At 36.8% G+C, this 11,708-nt stretch overlaps 1 non-coding gene across 1 annotated transcript; it reads right to left on the reverse strand.

The window, feature by feature from the left end:
* Positions 1-11,331: 11,331 nt before the first annotated feature.
* Positions 11,332-11,439, reverse strand: LOC130954787 (small nucleolar RNA R71). The gene has a single exon (XR_009076420.1). It is a non-coding gene; the product is annotated as a small nucleolar RNA R71 (small nucleolar RNA).
* Positions 11,440-11,708: the final 269 nt, after the last annotated feature.

An 11,708-nucleotide genomic window follows, 5' to 3' on the forward strand; every position in this document is an offset into this window, starting at 1 on the left:
CAATTAACAAAAGCACCGAGAAGAGGATTGTGACCAAGCTACAAAGGACAACATTCAAGAGAAGGTCAACTGCAAACAATCCTTCCCCTGAACTAGCAAGCAAGCTCAATCAAGCTGTGTACAAAAGGAGGCTTGCTGAGAAAAGACTAAGAAAGGGGACAACAGCTGAAACTTTCCCCCCTTGAGGTCATTCCTCTTAACCAACTGGAAGAAGAGGAAGAAAGTGAAGAACAACATGTCAAGCTAGTGACAATAGAGAAGCGCTTGTTGGGAGGCAACCCAACCTGAGGTAATTTTCTCTTCATAGCTAATTTAATAAAAGAGTTGAGTAGATTTCTCTGTATTGCAAAGAGCTAAGTTTGGTGTTGCACACCAAAATAGTTAAAGGGGTGAATGTTGGATGCTAAGTTTGGTGTTCCACCAAAAATTTCATTAAGAACACATTGCACCCTCAGCATGATCAGTATCGGCTCCAAACCATCAGAGAAACTGCTTAACAATTGTCATGTTTCTAGTTTTTGGTTGTTTTCTGGTTCATAGTTTGTTTCTTAGTTCATAGTTTATTTCTTTAATAAAAGTACTTGATGTTTCATGCATGTATTTATTTTGCTACATATAGAAGTAGGCAAGGAACTAAGTTTGGTGTTCCCACACCAACTTAGGTTCACAGAATCACAAGCATACATGCATGCTAACTGCCTCTCAAGTGCTTGGGGAACAAGTGATGTGTGGAAAACGATCCAACACAAAACTCACCGGCAAGTGTACCGGGTCGCATCAAGTAATAATAACTCACATGAGTGAGGTCGATCCCACAGGGATTGAAGGATTGAGCAATTTTTGTTTAGTGGTTGATTTAGTCAAGCGAATCAAGTTTTGGTTGAGTGGGTTGTATTTAACAGAAGATAAATTGCTCGAAATGTAAAGGGAGAGGGGAAATTGCAGTAAACTAAAGAACAGGAAAGTAAAATAGACTGAATCTTAAAGAACAAGAAATTAAATGACTGAAACTTAAAGTGCAAGAAATGTAAATTGCAGTAACTTAAATGGCAAGAAATGTAAAGTGCTTGAATGTAAAATGGATTTGAGGACTGGGATTGCAGAATCTAAACAAAGAGAAAGTAAATTGCAACAAGTAATTAAGTAGAAGATGAATTGGATCAAACAGAGATGGAAATTAGAGTGCAGCAGAGGTTCACAGAAGAACCAAAAGTAAAATTGGGTCTCAGGTCTCAAGAGACTAGGTAGCAGAGCCTAGATCTCTATTTGCCTTCCTAGATCCAAGCTCACAAAGCAATTGACAAGAATTTAAAGGAGAAGTAGTAAAGGAAATTGAAATTGAATTGAATTGTGCAGAAAAGATTTGAAGAGAGTTTGAATGGGAATTGAGACAGAATTTCCTCAATTTCTCACACCCAAAACTCAAAACAAGAAAATTAAAAAGACTCAAGCAAGAACGAGGAAGAAGAGAGAACAATTCTCCTCCCCAATTCTCTGAAATCTCGGTGAAGTCACCAAGAGAAGTTGCAGAATTCCAAATCAAGTAAAATGCCAAATTCAAAAGCAAAGCTAAAGGTAAGTGAAAGGTAAAAGTCAAAAGTAAAGTAAAGGTCCTAATTACATCAAACTAACTCCTATTTATACACTTTCTATTCTTGGATTTTTGGATTTGGATGGGCTTTTGAATTGGTGAAGAAATGAATTAAAATGGGGATTTAATTTGAATTTTCGGCCCATGAAAAGTTGCTCCCAGGAGGCTGCCCTGCCCTTGTGGAGGGCAGGGCAGAAAATTGATGCTTGGTGCGAAAGATTGGTGCGGCTGGTGCATGCTTGGCACGCAAAACGCTGCCCTGCCCGCGCCAAGGGCAGGGCAGAAAAATATGGTGCTGCCAGATTGTGCGTGGTGCGCGAATGGTGCTGCCAGGGTCGAGAGTTGGTGCGCCAGAAATTGCCTTGGTGCATAGGATGCTGCCCTACCCTCGCGGAGGGCAGGGCAGAAAAAATTGGTGCTGCCAGGATTGAGCGTGGTGCGCGCTGGTGCTGCCAGGAGAGGGATTTGGTGCGCCAGAAATGTCTCTTGGTGCGCCAGATCCATGCACCAACAAAATGCTGCCCTGCCCTCGCGGAGGGCAGGGCAGTGTTTCCAAAATGCATTCCCGTGTTCGAACCTGGGCGGACGCACATGCTACATTAATTTCCTTGGTTTCTTGGCACGGCACTCAACCTTAGTTCCTTGCTTCTTCCTTGTTCCGTGTTCGATTCTTGTGGCATGCATGGGTGACATTTTTCCTTTGAATTTCTCCCTTGGTGAGCCCGATTCTGCCCTTGTGGAGGGCAGGGCAGGGTTCTCTTCTTCTTGGTTCCAAGGCACAATTTTGTGCTCTGCCCTTGTAGTGGGCAGGGCAGAGTTGCCTTCCTTCCTTGGTTCCCTTATGTTGCCCTCCTAGAGGGCAGTGTGCCCTTGTGGAGGGCAATGTTTGCCTCCCCTTTGCATGCGGCACACTTCCTCTTGCTTTGACCACACTTTCCTTTCCTTGGGCTACACTTCTTAGGCCACGCTTTTCCTTTTCTTTTCTTTTCTTCACCTACAATAAACCAAAACAACCACTCAAAGTATCACTAAATTCAAGAGGCTTATAAATCAATTAAAATTCAATTAAAATTAGCTTAAACCTCATGGATTAACATTAATTTCATGGTGGGTGCTTGATTTAGAGAAGTTATGCATTTTCACTCCAAATCACTTACTTAAGAAGCAAGAAAGTGCATAAAGACTAACAAAACAAATGAAATTAGCTTGAAAAATGGGTATATGATGACTTGTCATCAACAAGCAACTTTCAATATCTTTTGTAGGAAGTCATTCAATCTCTTGGAGGAAAAAGTACATCATCATGGACAGAGGAAGGATATAGAACCCAACAATGATGATGACACAGAGGAAACAAATAAACTCCAAGAGGTTGTATTGTTCTCTGACTAATTCTAGTTCAAGTATGTTAATTGAAAGTGCAAATGTCCCCTGTTAATTAGTGTCTTCTTAGATTCATTTACTGTCTGCGAGTTTGTTTGGTTTCATGCTATTATGGCTTACTAGTCTAAGTGCTTGATTCACTTCCATCTTACTTGAATTATATGCTTTGTTCCTCATGCTTGAATAAAAGAAAAATAACTGTGAAATAGAGAAAGAGTAAAAGTCTAGCATGATATGAGACAAAATAAGGTTATGTGGTGGTATGTGCTGGTTCATTAGTTGATTTATGAATAAGGCTGAATGTTAGCATGACTTTGTGATATGAACTTGAGTTACATTTCGTGAGACTTAACAAAAGAAAAAGGTCCAAAATAAAAGAAAGAAAATGCAAGAAAGAGAAGCAAAAAGAAATAAACAAGGCTGGGCATCAATAGCTTGAGATTTGGATATATGCCTGTGATGCTTTTTGTACAAAGATAAGCTTGGATAACTAGGTTCTAAGGGGTGCTTCATCACCCGGCAACTTGGGTTAACTAACCCGGGATTGCCAACCGAAAGTCCACCATCAAGAGCTACTTTGAGACAAAGCATTTAGTAACCCAAAGAGGTGCTGGGCATCAATTTCCAAAGAACAAACAGAGATGAACAAAACAAGCTAAATTCCTATGATGTGTGTGTGCTAAGGAGAGGCTTGAGCAAGTAAGTCCATAGGGGTGTTTCAACACCTAGCATCTTGAACCAACTGGGGCGGGAATGCTGGCTGAAAGCTTACTCTAAAAAGCTGCCTTATCACATAGCATTAAGCCTCAGCAAAAAAAAAAAAAATCCCAAGCAATAACAAGTCTCATTTTTTTGTAATTCAAAGTAAGGATCCAGAGGAATGTTGATGCCTCAGCCACAGAATAAAAATCCCTAAGATACCATGCATGAAAACCCCATTTACCAGTATTCAATGTCTTCCAATAAAAGGGCTTATACACTTCTTTGCTTCTAGCAATTTTTCTTATGTTTTACTGCTTGCTTGGGGACAAGCAAGCTTTAAGTTTGGTGTTGTGATGACAAGTCATCTTAGCCTAGTTTCACTAGCCTTTTTCTCATGTTTTCATTTGAATTATGCACTTTCTTAAGCCATAAGCAAGCCAATTGGGTAGATTTTCATGTTTCCTTTGATTTAATCAACCATAGATGAATGAATGCAATTTCATGAGGTTTTATGCTATAATTGTCACATATTATGAAAGAATGAATATCTCATGATTTTGAGCATAGCTTTGATGTGTTTGGTTGATTAATGATAGGTGAAGAAAGCTTGGAGAAAGATTGAAGCAAGAAGGAATGGCTAGGAGGAAGAGAGAACAAAAAGTTTGAGCAAAAGTTTGCCTCAAACTTTAGCTCAAACTTTTGGAATAAGTGAAAATGAACCAGGGAGCAAAAAGCTGGACCAAAAGTTTGCCTCAAACTTTTGCGCAAACTTTTGGGAGAAAAGCTTGAGCCAACGTTTGCCTCAAACTTTTTGGCAAATGTTGGCATCACAAATCAACACCCTGGAGAGCAAAAGTTTGCGCCAACGTTTGCCTCAAACTTTTTGGCAAATGTTGGCATCACAAATCAACACCCTGGAGAGCAAAAGTTTGCGCCAACGTTTGCCTCAAACTTTTTGGCAAACGTTGGCGCCATGAGTGTGCATGAGGGGGCCAACATTTGAGCAAAAGTTTGACCCCAAACTTTGGCCCAAACGTTGGTAGCAGCAAGGATGGGGTGGCTGATATGAAAAGTTTGAGTAAAAGTTTGCCTCAAACTTTTACTCAAACTTTTACTCAAGCTTTCATGATTCCAAACCCGGTTCACTTTGGTTTTCACCCCAACTCCAAGAGCAATCAACCAAGGCCTCTATCAACCCAATTCCATCAAGAGCAAAGGCCCAATTCAAGGCTTGAAGACCATTTGAAGAAAGTGTATAAATAGCATAGGATTTAAGTTTTTCGGAGAGCTTTTTTTTTGGTTTTGATTGAGTGCACTTAGTAGAGAGCTCACTTTACATTTTTGGATTGTTGTTTTAATTCAAGGGAATTTGGGAGGAGAATTGATCTCTCTTCTTCCTTGTTCTTGCTTGAATACTCTTTACTTTTCTTGCTTCGGATCTTGGGTGGAGAATTGAAGAACTTCTGTTTCAACCTCACCTTGGGATCTTGTTTAATTCTCTGCTTAATTGAATTCCCGTTTCTGTTAATTGCTCTTTATCTACTTTCTTTACAATTTATATTTCCTTTGCAATTGTTCTTGTTGGATCTAGGAAGGCATTGAGATCTAGACTTGGTTATCTAGTCTCTTGGCTCCTGAGATCTGAATTCTAATTTTACATTCTCTGTTTAATGCTTTTCAATCTCATTTACATTTCTGTTTTTAGATCCGATTCAATCCATGTTATCTTCTACTTCTCTGTTTGTTGCAATTTACTTTTCCTTGTTTAAATTCTGCAAATCCAATTCCCAATTCCCTTTATAATTCAAGCCATTTACATTTCTTGCAATTTAAGATTCTGCAATTTACATTTCTTGCGTTCTAAGTTTCTGCCATTTAATTTCTTGTTCTTTAAGATTCAGCACTTTAAATTTCAGTTCTCTCTAGTTTCATGCAATTTACCCATTCCCTTTACTTTCTATGCAATTTAAATTCTGTTAATCAAAAACTTCTCAACCAAATCTTGATTCGCTTGACTAAATCAACCACTAAACTAAAATTGCTCAATCCTTCAATCCCTGTGGGATCGACCTCACTCCCGTGAGTTATTATTACTTGATGCGACCCGGTGCACTTGCCGGCGAGTTTTGTGTCGGATCGTTTTCCGCACATCAACAGAGAGCCGCACGGACGCGCGACTAGCTTCACGTGAATCACACAAAACCCATGGCATGCGGACACGTGCCTGATACTAACGCGTCATTAGGAAAATTCGCGACCCATGTGTACGCGTTCTGCACGCGTACGCGTCGCCTTCGCCGCACAGTTTTCACTTTTCTTTCTCTCTCTCCCACTCCTATTTCTCTCTTGTTCTTTTATCTTTATATTTTTCTTTCTTCTCACTATTTGATTTTATTTTCAGTTCTTCTCTACTTGAGGACAAGCAAACCTTTAAGTTTGGTGATGACGCTGCGCTTATAGGTTTTCTAGCACAAAAGGGAGGCGAATCATCTTCACGGAGGAGCACAACCTGAAGAATAAAGCGACCACTAGGATAACTAAGGTGGTTGAGTTCCTTTCATTTTTTATTCCTCCCCTCTTTTTTCTATGTTATGTTCCGGTTTTTTGCTATTTTGCTTTGTCTGTTGCATGATCCTTTATTAGTTAGAATCCTAGGTCTAGTTTAGTTTTCCCTTAAATGCTTTAATTCTGAAAAGATGTCTCATGTGTTACCTACTGAGCTTGAATTCAAAATAATAAAAGAAAATAATAATACAAAAGTGATGTATTGCATGAGAAATTGAGTTAATTTTAAGAGTAGTTTTATTTACTTAAAGGTAGTGGTATTTTCTGTGATTTTTGAATGCATGATATGAACAGTGCATATTTGAATTTGAATCAAGGGATTTTGATGTACAAGGAATAGGAATTTAGAGAATTATTATGACTTCTCTTAAGCAAACAAAAATTTAATCCTTGAAGCAAAAGAAACAGCAAAAGAAAAAAAATAATAAATAAATAATAATAAAAGCAAGGTCCAAGGCTCTGAGCATCAATGACTAGGGAAGTCAGACATGATTAAAATCTTAAAGAGTTGTTTCCCTAGTCATATACTTGTAGTGTGATTGTGTCAAGTAATCCTTTAGACAGAACACTTAGAGTTGAGACCAAGTGCATTTAACAGAGTATGCCAAAGGCTTTGAGCACCACTGTCTAGGAGTAACTGAAAGAAAAAATCAAGACTCAAAGAGAGTCCCCCAATTAAGTGCTTGTGGTGTTTCTGTGTCAAGTAATTCTTGGGACAAAACATTTAAAGTCACGGCTAGGCTCAAGGTGCAAAGCACCAAAGAAAAATAAATTAAAGTAAATTTGCTGTGTTCAAGGATTAAACTGAAATGTAAAAGATCAGAAAATTCATAATATTATCCGGATTGTAATTCCAGAGGACAGTGACATCCTTCTGATTTAAAAGGAGAGTGAGATGCCAAAACTATTCAGGATTACAGTTGTAAACCCCACTATAAGAAGAGACATGAGCTTAATCAAACTCTCATTCTCATGAAAATTCACATCCTAAGCCTATATTAGTTTTGGTTGCTTGAGGACAAGCAACAGTTTAAGTTTGGTGTTGTGATGCGTGAGCATCTTTTCTATCTTTTTCTAGTGAATTTGCATATAATTTGTTGAGTTTAATAAAGAATTAATTATCTTTTAGCCAATATGGATGCTACTTTGAGTCTTTTGCAATTTTGTTTATTTTAGGTAGCATTCGGCGGAATTTGATGGACTTTCTGCAACACAAGAATCAAAGGAGATGGCAGCGAGGAGCGAAGCGTACGCGTGACTGACGCGTACACGTGATTTGGAGCTTTCCATGGCGACGCGTGTGCGTGACTGACGCGTACGCGTGATTTGAAGATTTGCTCAGCGACGCGTCCGCGTGACCGATGAGTCCGCATGACCGACGCGTCCGCGTGACTTGCGAAAAAGACCATCAATGGGTACGCGTGACTGACGCGTACGCGTGACATGCGCCATGCGCAGAAAACGCAGAAACCGCTGGGGGTGATTTCTGGGCCCCATTTTAGCACCCAAGTTAGGTGCGGATCCAATGAAGCCAAGTGGTCCCCATGTTACAAGACGCAGAGTAGTTAGTTAATTCTGATTTAAATTAGAATTTGAGTTTAAAATAGGAAAAGATATTATCTTAATTTTAAATATTAGATTTTAAATTAATTAGGATTAGTTATAATAAGGGGGTTCCACAGTTCCATTAGGGGATTGCATTAGGGAATTCTATACAAATTTACATTGCACATTCCATGAGCAACTAAACCTCCGCTGTTAAGGTTAGGAGCTCTATCTATTTGTATGTATTGATTTATTTCTTTTTCTATTTTAATTCATGTGTGGATTTATAATTTAAGAATTATTTTCACTCTTTATTTTATGAATTTGGGTGGAACGGAAGTATGACCCTCTTTCTATTTGAGTTCTTATATAACTTGGAAAAGCTCTTTACTTGAACAATAGCTTGAAAATATTCTCCTAAATTTTAATTATTTGGATTTAACAGGATACGTGACATATAATCCTCTTATTTTTGGGTAATTAGAATTTTTGTGGCATATATACTGAAATTTGAACTTCACCCTCTAATTGGAATTAATTGACCAAGGAATTGGCAGTTAATGAATTTTAGAAGAGACTAGAAAGGTCTAAGGAATTAGGATCTAGTCACATATATTTTGCCAAAAATTAAATCTTACATGATTAAAATAGTTAGTAAGAAAAGTTAATCCGGAAAAATAGATAACTCTGAAGCCTTAACTATTTCTCCAATATTTTATTTTCCACTTATTTATTTGCATGCTTGCCTTATGATATTTTCGAATTTAAACCTTTTGAATATCTCAAAACCCTTTTTTGCTTGCCTAACTAAGCCAATCAATCAATAACTGTTGCTTAATCCATCAATCCTTGTGGGATCGACCCTTACTCACGTAAGGTATTACTTGGTACGACCCGGTGCTCTTGCCGGTTAGTTTGTGGGTTATAAAATACCGCACCAGTGACAGACGCAAAAGGATAGTAAATCCTATTCCTACATGATCGAGAACCAACAGCTGATTAGCCATACGATATCTGTGCATGGTATTTTTCATCTGAGACGAACAATCCGACAGTTGATTAGCCGTACAGAAACCGTGAGGACCAATTTCACTGAGAGGACAGGAAGTAGCCATTGACAACGGTGACACCCAACATACAACTTTCCATGGAAAGAAGTATGAAGGATTGAATGAAGGCAGTAGGAAAGCAGAGATTCAGAAGGAATAATGCATCTCCATACGCTTATTTGAAATTTCCACCAATGAATTACATAAGTATCTCTATCTTTATTTTATGTTTATTTATCTTTTAAGTTTCAAAACTCTATAACCATTTGAATCTGCCTGACTGAAATTTACGAGATGACCATAGCTTGCTTCAAGCCGACAATCTCCGTGGGATCGACCCTTACTCACGTAAGGTTTATTACTTGGACGACCCATTGCACTTGCTGGTTAGTTGTGAGAAGTTGTGAAAAGGAGTTGAGATTACAATTGTGCGTACCAAGTTGTTGGCGCCATTGAGATCACATTTTCGTGCACCAAGTTTTTGGCGCTGTTGCCGGAGATTGTTCGAGTTTGGACAACTAACGGTTCAGCTTGTTGCTCAGATTAGATAATTTTCTTCTTGTTTCAACCTTTATTTTATTTTCAAAAAGTTTTCAAAAATCTTTCAAAAATTTTTCTTCTTTTTCGTTTTTCCAAAATTTATTTTCGAAAAATCCAAAAAAATTAAAAAAATCAAAAAAATAAAATTTTTTTGTGTTTCTTGTTTGAGTCTTGAGTCAATTTTTAAGTTTTGTGTCAATTGCATCTTTTTAATTTTCAAAAAAAAAATTCGAAAAAAAATTCATGCAAGTGTTCTTCATGATCTTCAAGTTTTTCTTGGTAAGACTCCTTGTTTGATCTTCATATTTTCTTGTTTTGTGTCTTTTGTTATTTTTCATATGCATTTTTGAATTCATAGTGTCTAAACATGAAAAATTTCTAAGTTTGGTGTCTTGCATGTTTTTCTTTTTTTGAAAATTTTTCAAAAATAAGTCTTGATATTCATCTTAATCTTCAAAGTGTTCTTGGTGTTCATCTTGACATTCATAGTGTTCTTGCATGCATCATTTGTTTTAATCCAAAATTTGTATGTGTTGAGTCATTTTGTGGTTTTTCTCTTTCCTCATTAAATTCAAAAAAATCAAAAATATATCTTTCCCTTATTTCTCTCATAAATTTCGAAATCTTTGGGTTGACTTAGTCAAAAAAAATTTTAAAATAAGTTTTTTCTTGTTAGTCAAGTCAAGATTTCATTTTAAAAAATCTTATCTTTTCAAATCTTTTTCAAAAAATCAAATCTTTTTCATTTTTTCTTTATATTTTCGAAAACTTTAAAATTTGTTTTTCAAAATCTTTTTCTTAATTTTATTTCATAAATTTTCGAAAACTTTACTAACGACTAATGTAATTGATTCAAAAATTTGAAGTTTGTTACTTTTTTGTTAAGAAAGGTTCAATCTTTAAGTTCTATAATCATATCTTTTAGTTTCTTGTTAGTCAAGTAATCAATTTTAATTTTAAAAATCAAATCTTTTTAATTTACTTTCCAAATCTTTTTCAAAATAAATTTCAATCATATCTTTTTAATCATATCTTTTTCAAATCATATCTTTTTCAATCAAATCTTTTTCAATCATATCTTTTTCAAAAATGTTTTTATTTAACTAATTGTTTTAACTTTTAATTTTATTTCTTTTCTTAATTTTCGAATTTTAACTAATAATTAAAATAAAAACAAAAATATTTTCCTTCTCTCTTAATTAAAACTCAAATTTTCTCCCCTCTCTCATCTTTTTCTATTTATTTATTCGTTTACTAACACTCTTCTCTACTTCTTATAATTCGAACCCTCTCTTCCTCTCCATGTTCGAATTTTTCTTCTTCTTCCTTCATTCTTAACTTCTTCTACTCACATAAAAAAATCTCTATACTGTGACATAGAAGATTCCTCTTCTTTTCTGTTCTCTTCTTTTTCATATGAGCATGAGCAAGGATAAGAACATTCTTGTTGAAGCTGATCCGGAACCTGAAAGGACTCTTAAGAGGAAGCTAAGAGAAGCTAAAACACAACACTCTAAAGAGGACTTTACTGAAATTGTCGAAAAAGAAGTAGAGATGGCCGAACCCAATAACAATGGTGGAGGTGCAAGGAAGATGCTTGGTGACTTTACTGCACCAAATTCCAACTTTCATGGAAGAAGCATCTTAATCCCTGCCATTCGAGTAAACAATTTTGAGCTAAAGCCTCAATTAGTTTCTCTGATGCAACAGAATTGCAAGTTTCATGGATTTCCATCAAAAGATCATTTTAAGTTTTTAACTAAATTCTTACAGATCTATGATACTGTTAAGACCAATGGAGTTGATCCCAAGGTCTATAAGCTTATGCTTTTCCCTTTTGCTGTAAGAGACAGAGCTAGAACATGGTTGGACTCTCAACCTAGAGATAGCCTGAACTCTTGGGATAAGCTGGTCACGGCTTTCTTAGCCAAGTTCTTTCCTCCTCAAAAGCTGAGCAAGCTTAGAGTGGATGTTCAAACCTTCAGACAGAAAGAAGGTGAATCCCTCTATGAAGCTTGGGAGAGATACAAGCAACTGACCAAAAAATGTCCTTCTGACATGCTTTCAGAATGGACCATCCCGGATATATTCTATGATGGTCTGTCTGAATTGTCTAAGATGTCATTGGACCATTCTGCAGGTGGATCCATTCACCTGAAGAAAATGCCTGTATAAGCTCAGGAACTCATTGACATGGTTGCAAATAACTAGTTCATGTACACTTCTGAAAGGAATCTTGTGAGTAATGAGACGCCTCAGAGGAAGGGAGTTCTTGAAATTGATGCTCTGAATGCCATATTGGCTCAGAATAAAATGTTGACTCAACAAGTCAG

This window comes from Arachis stenosperma, chromosome 1, assembly GCF_014773155.1.
Source record: "Arachis stenosperma cultivar V10309 chromosome 1, arast.V10309.gnm1.PFL2, whole genome shotgun sequence".
In the NCBI taxonomy this organism is placed as follows: Eukaryota; Viridiplantae; Streptophyta; class Magnoliopsida; order Fabales; family Fabaceae; genus Arachis; species Arachis stenosperma.